This window comes from Otolemur garnettii, unplaced genomic scaffold (genome assembly GCF_000181295.1).
Source record: "Otolemur garnettii isolate 467f Iridium unplaced genomic scaffold, OtoGar3 scaffold00042, whole genome shotgun sequence".
Taxonomy (NCBI): domain Eukaryota; kingdom Metazoa; phylum Chordata; class Mammalia; order Primates; family Galagidae; genus Otolemur; species Otolemur garnettii.
In genome coordinates this window covers 2,032,084-2,044,188 of record NW_003852437.1, presented here as the reverse complement: position 1 = coordinate 2,044,188, position 12,105 = coordinate 2,032,084, and the positions used below count along the sequence as shown (strand labels likewise).

The following is a 12,105-nucleotide window of genomic DNA, read 5'->3' as shown; positions in this document are numbered from 1 at the left end:
GTCAGTAGATGATCTAACACTTTTTTTTTGTATTCCTAATACATTTACTTTGCCATTCTTTTGAGGAATACGTGGAGAAACCCATAACTGGTTACATTAGTTTGCATGTTCCCTTGTGCTCATTACATTAAATGTATCTACAAGAAGGGTCTGCTTAGTATCCCTGGGGGGGAGGGGAGTGTTCACATTCTTTAGGTCTGTCCCGTGGTTAGGAGAGGGAGGATCAGAGAACAGCCACTACTGAGCGAACGGAAGTTTTGAGAGATATAAATTCTGAGATTCAGACCAGCTGAATCAAAATTAAAATGTACATGTAAAAAATGTGTTTGGCAATGGGAGGGAGGACAGAGAGCCAGGTGAGTGGGGGTCATGTTGAGGGAGGAGACAGAGGCATCAGACTAGCATGTGGCGTTTCCTATGCAGGGCAAGATGGTCAGAACCGGAGAAGCCGCGGTGACAGTCTGGACCCTGGAAAGGCTTGATTCCCGTGTGTTTTCGGAAATATCTTATGAGTTCATCAGACCGCATAGACTTCCATGTGCAGCCTTCCCATGTCCGTTTGTCTGTCAGGTTTTTCTCCTGTGTGAATGTTCTTCTGTGTGCTTTCAAGTGGGAGCTTTTAGTGTACACCTTGTTGCATCCGTTGTAATGGCATCTGTGTATCCGCCCCTTCCTCTGGGTATCCGGGGATTCCACAGGTAAAGTCTCTTCCCAGGCTGCACAATGCCTGAAGGATGATTCTCTTGCAACAATGCTGGTGGTGGGGAGGATACTGAGTTCATTAAAGGGGTGACATTTCTTCAGGAAAATATCTGTCCTCTGTGGTTTGATCCCAGGTTCTATTTTAATTTTTTTCTGTAATATAGGCTTCTCGTATGATTCAATTACAGGTACTTGCACGCTGCTATTTGAATTTTCCATCTCCTCTGACAAGGAGACCATGAGAGAGGTGACTCATGTACATAATGGGGACGGGCGGCACCACCGTGGGCTGTATGGTGGGCAGGGAGAATGAGGGAGGGGGAGGGGATGAGGGGAGTAGATTGGGATGCTTTCACTTAATGGGCACAATGTAAGGGTATATGGCACACCTTTGGGGTGCAGAACACAACTATAAGAAATATGCTACCTAACAAGTGCAAATATTGTAACTTAGTTGTTTGTACCTTCACCTTTGGGGGAAAAAGCGGTCATAATAGTCTTGTTCTCTATTTCTGACCTTGCTTTGCCATGAAGTGTAGCCATGGGACTGGGTTCTGACCCGTGAGATCTGAGGAAAGTCTTCTGATTGGGGTAGGAAGAGTGGTTTACAGAAAGCTTTTGCTTTTCCATGGTATTCATTCGGCAATGCTGGTCTCACTTTTTTGAATGTGATGTGATGACTGGAGTTACAGCAGCTCTGTTGTTACTATGAGGAGATGGCCAAGAGAATTGCAGTGTCTCTGGCCCTAACATTACTGAACCAAAGCGAGCAGCCACCCATCTCAGGATGTCTTGTGGTTTGTAACAATATTAAACCTCTGTTTCCTTAAGCCACTGTAATTGCTGGAGGTACTACTCAGCCTCAGAAATTCCAATTGTGTTCCACATTATTTTTCCTAGGAAATATTTTTGGGTCAATCAAGAGTTACTGAACTTTTTCTGATCTATATTTTTATTCATAATTGCCTGATCCCTTCATTATGTACTCTGTTAGCCTTTGTAACTAGTGGGATTCTTGCAAACTTTATATAAACTCTATAACCTTGGAAAATTATTTACCCTTTCAGTTTCCAGATTCTTAAAATGAGAATAATAGTGGTACTACCTTGATAAGGTTCTCTTGGGAGCTAAAAAAAAAAAAAAAAAAAGCTATATGAAGCACTGAGTATTGTGTCTGACGTACACAAATAGTCCTCAAAATTTGTGTTGCCATTGCTATCACTATAGTGGTATTGTTACTCTGCTCCTCTTCCTTCTCTTTCTGTCTGTAGGGCTTTACTAAAGGAATAAGTATTTTAGGTTCCATGCAGAACCCCATCCTTTTACTAATGTCACAAAGGCAATGACCTTGGCACCACCCAGGAAATATTTACACAAAGAGGAATGGCCTTAACTTTTAAATTCAACATCAGAAATAACCTGGAGATTTCTCATTCCTAAGAAATTATTATTTTTTAACTTCGCATCCAGTAGAAAGGAGAAAAATGTTGATTTGAATATTGATCTGGACATATTCAGAGAACAAAAGACAGAAGAGGAAGCAATTCTTTTTCTTTCTGTGTTTCAAAACTTACCTGGCTAAAGTGGATACAAATATTTAGGAAAGTACCTCATGGCCAAGTAAAGGCCTTTACTAGGTTTAATGTGCTTTGGTGGCTTTCAATGTCCCATGTGGTTGTCACCTGAGTGATATGCATTTTGTGTAGGAATTCTTTTTATCATGTTTAAATCTCTCATAAAGAATGTTTGGGCTTTTGACAAGAAAAAGAATCTATTTAGCAAAATTAGGAACTGGGGGAAAAAAGTGTATCTTTTTTAAAAAATGATGCTTCAAAGGAGGAGTATTTCCATTGCAGTAAATTATTTTTTGATTGCCTCTATACCTCTCCCTGCTTCCCATCCCCACTCTGAATGGCATCATTAAACAGTGCCCGATGTGAATATTAATGCGAATCGGGAGAAGTCTGCCAGCCACACACAATGCATTCAAATGTTGGCTTTACATAATTACCCTGCCTTTTTCCTCTGTTTTTTATGATGCCCAGTCTAGATTTTGCAGTGCTCTCTGGCAAATCTGCAGTGAAAATTTCTCTGTCTTTGGATGACAGCCTAAAGTAGCGCCTGCCTTATACCTGGATGAAATTTGTTTCAAAAGAAAGCAAGCTACCAGCCAAGATGAAATTTTATTAGAGTTTTAAAAATACTGTTTACAATCCAGTGATATTCTGCTTCACCTTTGTACAGATGCTCCCTGCCAGAGATTTTTATTCCACATCTCTGTGTGTAAAAGGATTAATAACACGGGCCATTGTGTGCCAGTGCCAGGGATTGGTTCAAAATAGTCACGGAGCACTAAATGAAAGGCCTAGTAAATATTTTCAGTCTGAAAACATCTAGTTCCTCCAAATGAAAATATGGTAGTTGTGGTCCAAGAAACATTGCTGGTCAATTTGCCTGGGGTTGGTTTTCCCTAATGCTGAGGAATTTCTTGCATCTAGTCACCAGCTTTAGGTAAGGGAGAAAGAGGCCCCGAGGGGAAAGAGGTTTGAAGAGTGCCTCTGGTTCCATCCAACAACCCGGGATGACTTAATTTACAATCTGTCATACTGAAAAAATTTGAAAATCATATTTCTAAGCAGTTATTGATTATTTCTAGAGATTTGGGCTTAAGAAAAGATCATTTAGAATTTTTAACATTATCTTGTATCAAAAGTGACAAACTTAATGCCCATTTCAACCGTAAGACAGGTTTTAAACATACAGGGTGGCCATAAAGTTTGCATTTTTAAATTGTTGGCTGTTTTAAATTATGCACAAACTTTACGGCCATCCTGTATTTTGAGAGTTAAAAAATAAAAATAAAAAGCAGTCAACGTGGATTTGCTAAGGCTCCCTGTGTTGATGATGGGACAACTGGAGTGATAGTGAAGGAAGGGTCTGACAGTTTATCTGAAATTTGGAGGGCATTTATCCAAGGAGCTCATGATATTCTCATGAGAGGATGGGTACTGTGACTCACACCTGTAATCCTAGCACTCTGGGAGGCCACAGTGGGAGAACTGCTTGAGGACAGGAGTTAGAGACCAGCTGAAGCAAAGCAAGACCCCGCTCTGTACTTAAAAAAATAGCCATGTGCTGTGGCACATGCCTGTAGTCTCAGCTACTTGGGAGGCTGAGGCAGGAGGATTGCTTGATCCCAGGAGTTTGAAGTTGCTGTGAGCTAGGTGGAGGCCCACTCTAGCCTGGGCAAGAGAGGGAAGAAAAAAAGAAAAGATGTTCTTATAATAGAAAATAGAGAAATCAGCCTAAATCAATGTTTTCAATGATTTTTTTGAACACAGAGGAATTTTTTCAAATACAAGATTATAAGGAAGTACACTATGTTCCCCCAACCCCTAAAAGAGAAAACAGAGCTGGCTTGGGAATAGGAGAGAGGGGCCCCCACTCTGCTCCATTAGCCCCCACAGCCCATGGAACCCATGCAGAGCCCATGTACAGACCAGATGGAAGACCACTGGCTTATGTGATAACATCTCTGCTCAGGTTCATAATGGCCTGGATGGCCGTACACAAAGAAGGCTCATGGTCATACTGATGATGACCCAGAATTCATTCTGCAGTGGGACGTCCCCGAGCTTCATCCTCTGTCTCTCCTGCTTCCTGTTTTTAACATTTCCTGGTTAAAAAAAGGTATTGGTGATGACTTTCCTGAATATGAAGCTGAAATTCAGTGACGAGTGAAAAGCTGGTGTTTAGGTTAGTAAGATCGGTGGTATATGTGTATGTGAAAGAGGATATAATTTAGCACATTGTATGAGAAGGCTTTGGGGTTTCCAGATTTAGAGGGAATAGTAGCTGAAAGTAGTAAGAGGACAGGGTAAAAGGTAATCCAATATGCTCTGGTGGTCAGAACACTCCTGAACGGTGGTGCTCAGCTTGGTATGGACAGTTTCACGTCTCCTCGGTGTGAGATGTTGGCTGTCTTCTTTCCTTTAACTTTACATGAACTGTTCCCTAGGGATGTCTGACCATGTGGTTTCTTCTTGTGGGGGTGCCCTGGGAATCTCCTGTTCGTACCCCTCCTTCCTCACAGCACTGAGGAAATGGAGGAAGGCCCCAGGGCTGCGTCTCCACCATCTGCGGTGATGTGCTCTGGAGGACCTGAGTCCAGCGCTGATCTACTGGAGAGTTTTCAGAGTTGTGATCCCTGGGTTTTCTTAAGACACAATAATTCTAGTTTTTATCTGTTCCTTACAAAGAATGGATCAAAGGATCAGGGACGATTCAGTCCACAAGCATAAGGCAGGTCTTCTGACCACAAACGGTGGTGTTATTTGCTCACTGCTAGCCTATTAATGATTCAAACTGGTAGAATTTGAAAGTGTGTGTAGAATAGCTAATGTTCCTCTCTCCCTCTCCCCCGCCCTTCCTCTCTTCTGAAGTCTTCCTTCTTCTTTATGAAGTCCCTTCCATGCCACAGGTACTATAGAACAAAAAAGAATAAACTTTTGGTCCTTCAGCATTCAGATGGAACCCTTGGATGAAGAGGGAAACCAAGTCAAAGGACAGAAATAAACACAGACCCTTCTAGTTTTCTGGATGCTTTCTTAAAGACGTATACCAAAGAGAAAGGCCACCTTTTTCAATGTCAAAGTCTTGATGAAGTTTGTCCCCCAATACACTAAATACAACATTTGAGATGCACAGTGCCTAGTTCTTTTGTTGTTTTAAAACTGCAGTAATTACTCCAGATAAACCTTCACCAGGACTGCATGCCACTTGCTCAGGAAAGATGAATTCCAGCTGGTACCTCCTGCAATTGCCCCTTTTTGTGACGCTTCCTGACCTGAGGGTTCCCTCAGGCATGGTTTCCTATTCCTTTGTTGCCCAGGGAAACATAGTCAATGATATTATTAGCTTTGCTGGCTGCTGAGTGCATTGGGAATGACCAGGCGGAGCTTCTGCTCACACTGGCACCTCCGATGGTTTGAGGAGATAGCCTTAGGGAGGACCCTTGGACCACCACAGGCTGACAACCGTCATTTCTCCAAATAAAGGAAACTACTGATATCAATGTGGAAGAAACTTTTTCTGGAAGCCAAACATCAGTAGCTTCAATGCAAAGTGTTGAACTCAATCTAGTAATGTGCACATATGTTTAAAGATTCAGATGATGATATTTTTACAGTCATCTACCAAGTGAGGATGTGGATTCTTTTCCTCCATCCTTTCCTTTTGTGTGTGCTCAAAAAACTGTATTTGCTTTTTCTTACGGCTTTATCAAGATATAATTCACACGCCACACTATTCACCCCCTTAGAGAGGACAGTTTAATGGTATTCTGTTCACAGAATGCTGTAACCATCACCACAGTCAGTGTTAGAACATTTTAATCACATCAAAAAGAAACCAGGTATCACTTAGTAGCCACCCCCATTTCTCCCCAACTCTCTCCATTTGCACCCCCAGTAGTTTTGTCTCTATAAATTTACTTATTACGGCCATTAAATATGAATGGGACGTCATACAATGTTCTTTTGAGTCTGCTTCCGTTCACTCAGAACACCTGCTAGGGCCTTTCACCTGTAGCCCGTGTCAGCACTTCTCCTTTGGACGGCTCAATAAAATTCTGAAGGAACATATTTTGGTTCATTCATTTTCTTACGGCATTGGAGTGTTCTCTTTACTATTAGATTACAGCTATTTTGAGGGGAGGACTTGTTTTTCCTTAGTAGGGAAATAATCCATTTCTATAACACAGAATACAGCTCCTGCAACCTCGTACACATTCAATAGTGTCGAATTGATGCTACAGAAGCAAATATGGGAAAGAAATGAGTTTAGCGCCTTTTTGCCTTTGACAAAGTGAAGGTTATTTAGGGAAATATGAAAGGGAAAGTCAGAGAAATGGTTTGCTATAACAGATTAAGTGTGAAATAAAAAAGGGCCAATTAAACAAGAGGCACAAAGCCCCCTAGTGGAGCACCGAGGACCTTGTAGGAGGAAACTCCGGGGATGGAGTGGGATTAGCCAAATGGAGCCAACCTTAGACCCACATGGCAGTTTGAGCAAGAGCCCCAATCTTAGAGGACCCCTCACAGATTGCATGGAAAATGTTGGCAGAGGCAACTATGTTCTTAGTTTTGTTTGGTCTGTCTTCTATAGATATCCTGAAATTGTTGATATTTGACTCAACAGTTGGAATGAAAGTTCATATATAAATGACACTTTGTGAGGGGTCACTGTCTTCGTCTCATTGTCACTGTGATCACCACCCCCACCACCATCATAAGCATGAACATACATCAAACACATATTAAAATTTCATGAAAAATAGCCATTTGTTGGTGCTCAAAACACTTGTACTAAAACATTTATGTAGGCTATTTTATTAGTCTTCTTAATAATCCTATGAGATAGGACCTATTAATGTCCCCAGTTTTACAAATGAGAAGAGTGAGGTTGGAATTTAAATGAGGTTTTGCTGACTCTGGTGTCTGTACATTTTTTCTAAAGTAATTTTTAGTTGCATCTTCCAAACTTTTCGCTTGATTTCTTCTTCGTGATGATTTTGACTTGATGATGATTCCATGGTTGGAGCGGTTTGGATAGTTGTTATTAAATATACCTACCTCACCTATTCCCACTTTTAATATCCACCCAGTTAATTTGGGCTATGTGACTGGCCTCGGCCAATGGAATCAGAGGAGACATGATGTTAACAGAGGCCTGAAATGTGTTCTACTCTATGGCTTAATTTTCAAGTGTTCATGATTCACCAAGAGAAGAAGATGCCCATATGGCCACTGACCCTTCAGTCTGGGCCCTGGAATGAATACATGAGGAACAGATTCGAGCCAACACAGCTGACTTTCAACTTGATGCTCACTCAGTTTAGCTCAGCTTTGCAAATCTGTGAGCTTGAGAACAAACATTTAACATTGCAGAGAGCTGGGTTGTGGTGTTTTGTTATGCAGACTTACTGTGGCAATTCCAACTATTATTTTAGTCTCTGCTTATTCTTTAATTCATTTATTCAAGCATAGCCAGTTTAGCTGTGTACCATGTGCCAGCCACTATGGTAGGTGCTGGGCAAATAAAGATGCTTACAGAGAAGTCTTGGTTGTTGTAATGTTTAGTGTTTAGTCAGGAAAGACAACGCACCCACACATTACTGGAAGACAAGATAAAATCCAGTAAGTGGCCTAGCAGGCAACTGTACCAGTGCTCTTGGAGCTCTGAGAAGAGGGTGTTATGACTGATTCAAGGTATGCAGAAAGGCCAAGGAGCTATGAAAATGTAAGATAATTCTCTAATAAGTAGAAGAACGTAACTCCCCTAAACACCAAGAAATGCCATTTTTGTGAGGTTGTTCTATCATGTTTTTAGCAAATAGAGATGATTTCCTAATCATCAAAAATTGAGAAATTGGACTCTCTCCCAGTAATACAATGATATAAACATGGCAATCAAGACACCTGCATGAAACCATGAGAATGAATCTATAAAATCCTCTCATTATGATTTTCATTAAATTTCATATAGCCTGGGTTTTTAAAATAAGATACTTGCTATTGGATTTCTGCATCTGGTACTAATTTTTGTGTGTGTCTAGTGCCTGGTATGGTGGCTAGAGGTGGTGTTGCCCAGTGGCTAATGGTTTGGGCTCTGGAGTCAGATAAACCTGGATGAAGAGGCAACTTCTTAAGTTATTTAACTTTTCTATACCTAATAATCCGGATAAATGGTCCCTCATAATAAATCATTACCAAATGTTAAATTTTATTTCCCATGTGATCTAAACCCTTGATGAAAAGCCCTTGAGACCCAGGAGTCACCTAATGTTGTATTGTGGTCACCAGACAAATTTCAAACACCATTCAGTTTAGAACAAACATCAGATATTGGGGGGGGGGGCGATTATTTTAAAAAGGACATGATCTTGGGTGAGGAAAGAATGTGTCTTAGAATCCTCATCTCAGACAGTGATGCTGTAGCCATGTGAGGACAAGGAAGAGGCAGAAGTGACAACTCCATAGGGAGGGGAGGACGTCCTACCAGCTGAGCTCTGGGTGCTAGAAGCCCATGGAACCGACTTGGAGCTCACATGGCTCAAGACAGCCCAAGTGCTAGACAGCCTTCATTCTCTGGGACCAGCTGAAATGCTCTGGCAACAGGGGTCCATCTGCCAAGCCCTCCCATGTTAAGCAGAGAGGAGGTCCCAGGACCATAACAACACCTGGTTGGTGAAGAGTGCCTCAGCGGGAGAACCAGGCTCTCCATAAACCTGACATTTAATAGAATAAGCTCATTTCAGCTCCACATCCCTCGTGAGCTTGTGGACAAGTATGACATCATCTGTTTGAGCTTCAGCCCTCCTCTGTGTAAGTGATGGACCTTTGGGTTATGTGTATTTCAAGAAGGGAATGAAATACTGTGTCTAAGGAGAGTTTAACCCCAATGTGCTTATTAGATGTAAGGGAAGGAAACCTAGAGAGCTATATTAACATCATGTGCCTCCCCAAATATGACCAAGTAGTTACATCTCAGCAGAGCTAAGAAGACATGCAGTTTAACTGGCAAGACTTAGCTGAGGCTTGCACAGCTTTTTATTTTGAAAAAAGAGAAAGAAATGTTCATGAACATCTTTAGTTTTTTGGTTGTTTTTTTTTTTTTTTGTAGAGACAGAGTCTCACTTTATTGCCCTTGGTAGATAAAGGCAACGTGCCGTCACACAGCTGACAGCAACCTCCAACTCCTGAGCTTAGGTGATTCTCCTGAGTAGCTGGGACTACAGGTGCCTGCCACAACACCTGGCTATTTTTTTGTTGCAGTTTGGCTGGTGCCAGGTTTGAACCCACCACCCTCAGCATATGGGGCCAGCGCCCTACCCACTGAGCCACAGGCACCACCCTTCTTTAGCTTCTCTATATCCACCTTGTGCAGGAAATGGTGTTCCCCATGGTAGAGACGTGAGGACTTCAAGGTTCCTTCTCACTCTTTTCCACAGCAGCTATGTCAGGAAAATGAATAGTAGGCTGTTATCAGAGTGCTTTTGAGGATGAGCTAAGCATCTTCCTTTTCAAAAGCAAGTGCTGGTTTTCTTTTTTCATTTTAAACCAAATTAATACTTGTGTTCGGTACCAGCCATTATTAATGTCTCTCACGCACAGATTTCAAATTTCTCACATGACAGTTTTGAGAAACTAATGAAAATTAGAGTGCGTTAGCATATCACATTCCTACAGAGACCTGCTAATACATTCGGTTACACTTAGTAATGGTGACGGAGACGACAGGGAAATGCCCTGCCATTTATACCTGCCTGCCTGAGCGCTGCCTCTCCGCTCACTCTCTCTCTCTCTCCACCAAATATTTGGAAAAAGCATAGCATAATGCAAAGGAAGCCATTTTTGATGCTATTTTAAAAAGTGGCTATTTCTGAAAATGCATTGCCTCTTGATAAGAGACAGGCTGGTGATGGCACATGTAACTTACATATTATGTGTCAGCGAGGAACATCAGTCCCTTTATCTACACTACTGAAAATTTTCCTTTGGCTCACCCAAGACTTCAAAGGAATTATATAAAGATATTTTTCTCCCTAGATATATACTTCGGCAATTTGATTTTGTTTTAAAGTAGCATAATTACATTTTCACTGTCCATTCTGCAAATCACAATCCCTTCGGGAATGCCTTTGAAAATTTTGATTAGGACTGGAAGAGGGGAGTGACTGGCGTGTGAGCGTGTTGATGTTTGCTCTGTCTCCTGAGCCTGGTTTGAAGTTCAGGTCTGGCCAGCAGGGTCTGCCTGAGCTCTGCCGCATTATTTTGAGATGGTGGGCTTGAGTAGCTCTGTGTGGGTGGCCACAGGAGGCCGATTCATCTTCTAAGCCAGGGACCTCAATCCTTGATGCCAGGCACTTTTATAGCCTATTGTGGAATAGATTAAATGCACATTTATTTTTCATAAGTTTGCCTATTTCATTATTTTCTATTTTAGATGATGACCTTCTGGAATTCAGGGACAGTTCCATTAAATTTATTTTGTGTTACCTGTATATGCATTTTGACAAAAAAAAAATACATGTGTTTACTATTTAATAGATAGCAATTTAGAAAGTTAGTATCTTCAGGTACGTTTATTAATTTGTTTGTGTGAGGGCTGGTACTAGCTGATTTTTTCCAGTAAGATAGAATAGTTAGGACAGATCTATATCAGTTGACCTGGGCAAGTTCTATACCAGTCAAGTGCTATGGATCTTGGCTCTAAAGATAGCTAAGGCCGAGTAATTATTTAAGCTATAAATTGCAAGCATTTGGCAAGTGAAAGTTGGTCAGTTTCTAACCTTTTTTGAGTTTTTCTAGTTTTGGAATCCATGCTAGGAAGCCAGAATTTCTAGGTTGGATTTGGTTACAATTTCATGTAATACAAGCCAAATACTGCCATTGTATGAATTTTTAATGAAAGTACAATTAGAAAGTAGTGAACATTATCCACTATTTGGTTTATGCAAATATAGGTAAGATTCTTAAAGTTTTATGCTAGACAGCCAATGTGTACAATTATGCACAAGACTGGTATTTTCAGTGTGAGACCCTCTCTGTAAGCGTCATCCCTCAATACACAGGCTATGATGAATCTGGAATCGTTTAGCTTCTGCTCTGGGGTCCCCCAGGAGGTGTGGTTTGTCCCCATCTCAATGGGCTCTGATTCCACAGCGTGGATGTTACACCTCCATCCTCCCCACCTTCAGCAGGCCTTCCCCTGTGTTCACTGTAGGAATAGCAAAGCCTTTTGCTTAAGGCTCGTGTTACCTTTTGGCAGCCACCTTTCTGATGAGAAAGGATTAAAAAAGGCATGTAAATGTTTCCTCTGCATCATTCTTTGGGAGAATTTTTATGTGCAATTATTAGATAAGTGTTATTCAGGTTTATCAGTTTGAACATTCATTCTAACTTGTTTGGCAGCTCACCTCCTAAAAACTTCAGTGTGGGTTATTTTATTTTATTTTATTTTTTGCAGTTTTTTAGCCAGGCTGGGTTTGAACCCACCACCTCCAGTATATAGAGCCGGCACCCTACTCCTCTGAGTCACAGGCATCGCCCCAGTGGGGGTAATTTTTAATAACTAGAAACAGAGACAACTTCTAATTGAGATTTTGTTTTTCTGTTAGGAAAGGTTTCTGCTGAGTAAAGGGCAAGAATACTGCAGGTTGTTTTGTGAGGATATAGACGGGAGAAAAGAACACTTTACAGTCTGAATCGGCCACACACACATAGCAATCTGAATCGGCCACACACATCATAGAAATCTGAATCGTTCTCACACACATAGCAATCTGAATCGGCCACACACATAGCAATCTGAATCGTTCACACACACATAGCAATCTGAATC

At 41.3% G+C, this 12,105-nt stretch overlaps 1 pseudogene; it reads right to left on the bottom strand.

Moving 5' to 3' along the window:
• Nucleotides 1-393: 393 nt before the first annotated feature.
• LOC100954927 overlaps nucleotides 394-12,105 on the bottom strand; it is a 48,216-nt pseudogene continuing 36,504 nt past the window's right edge.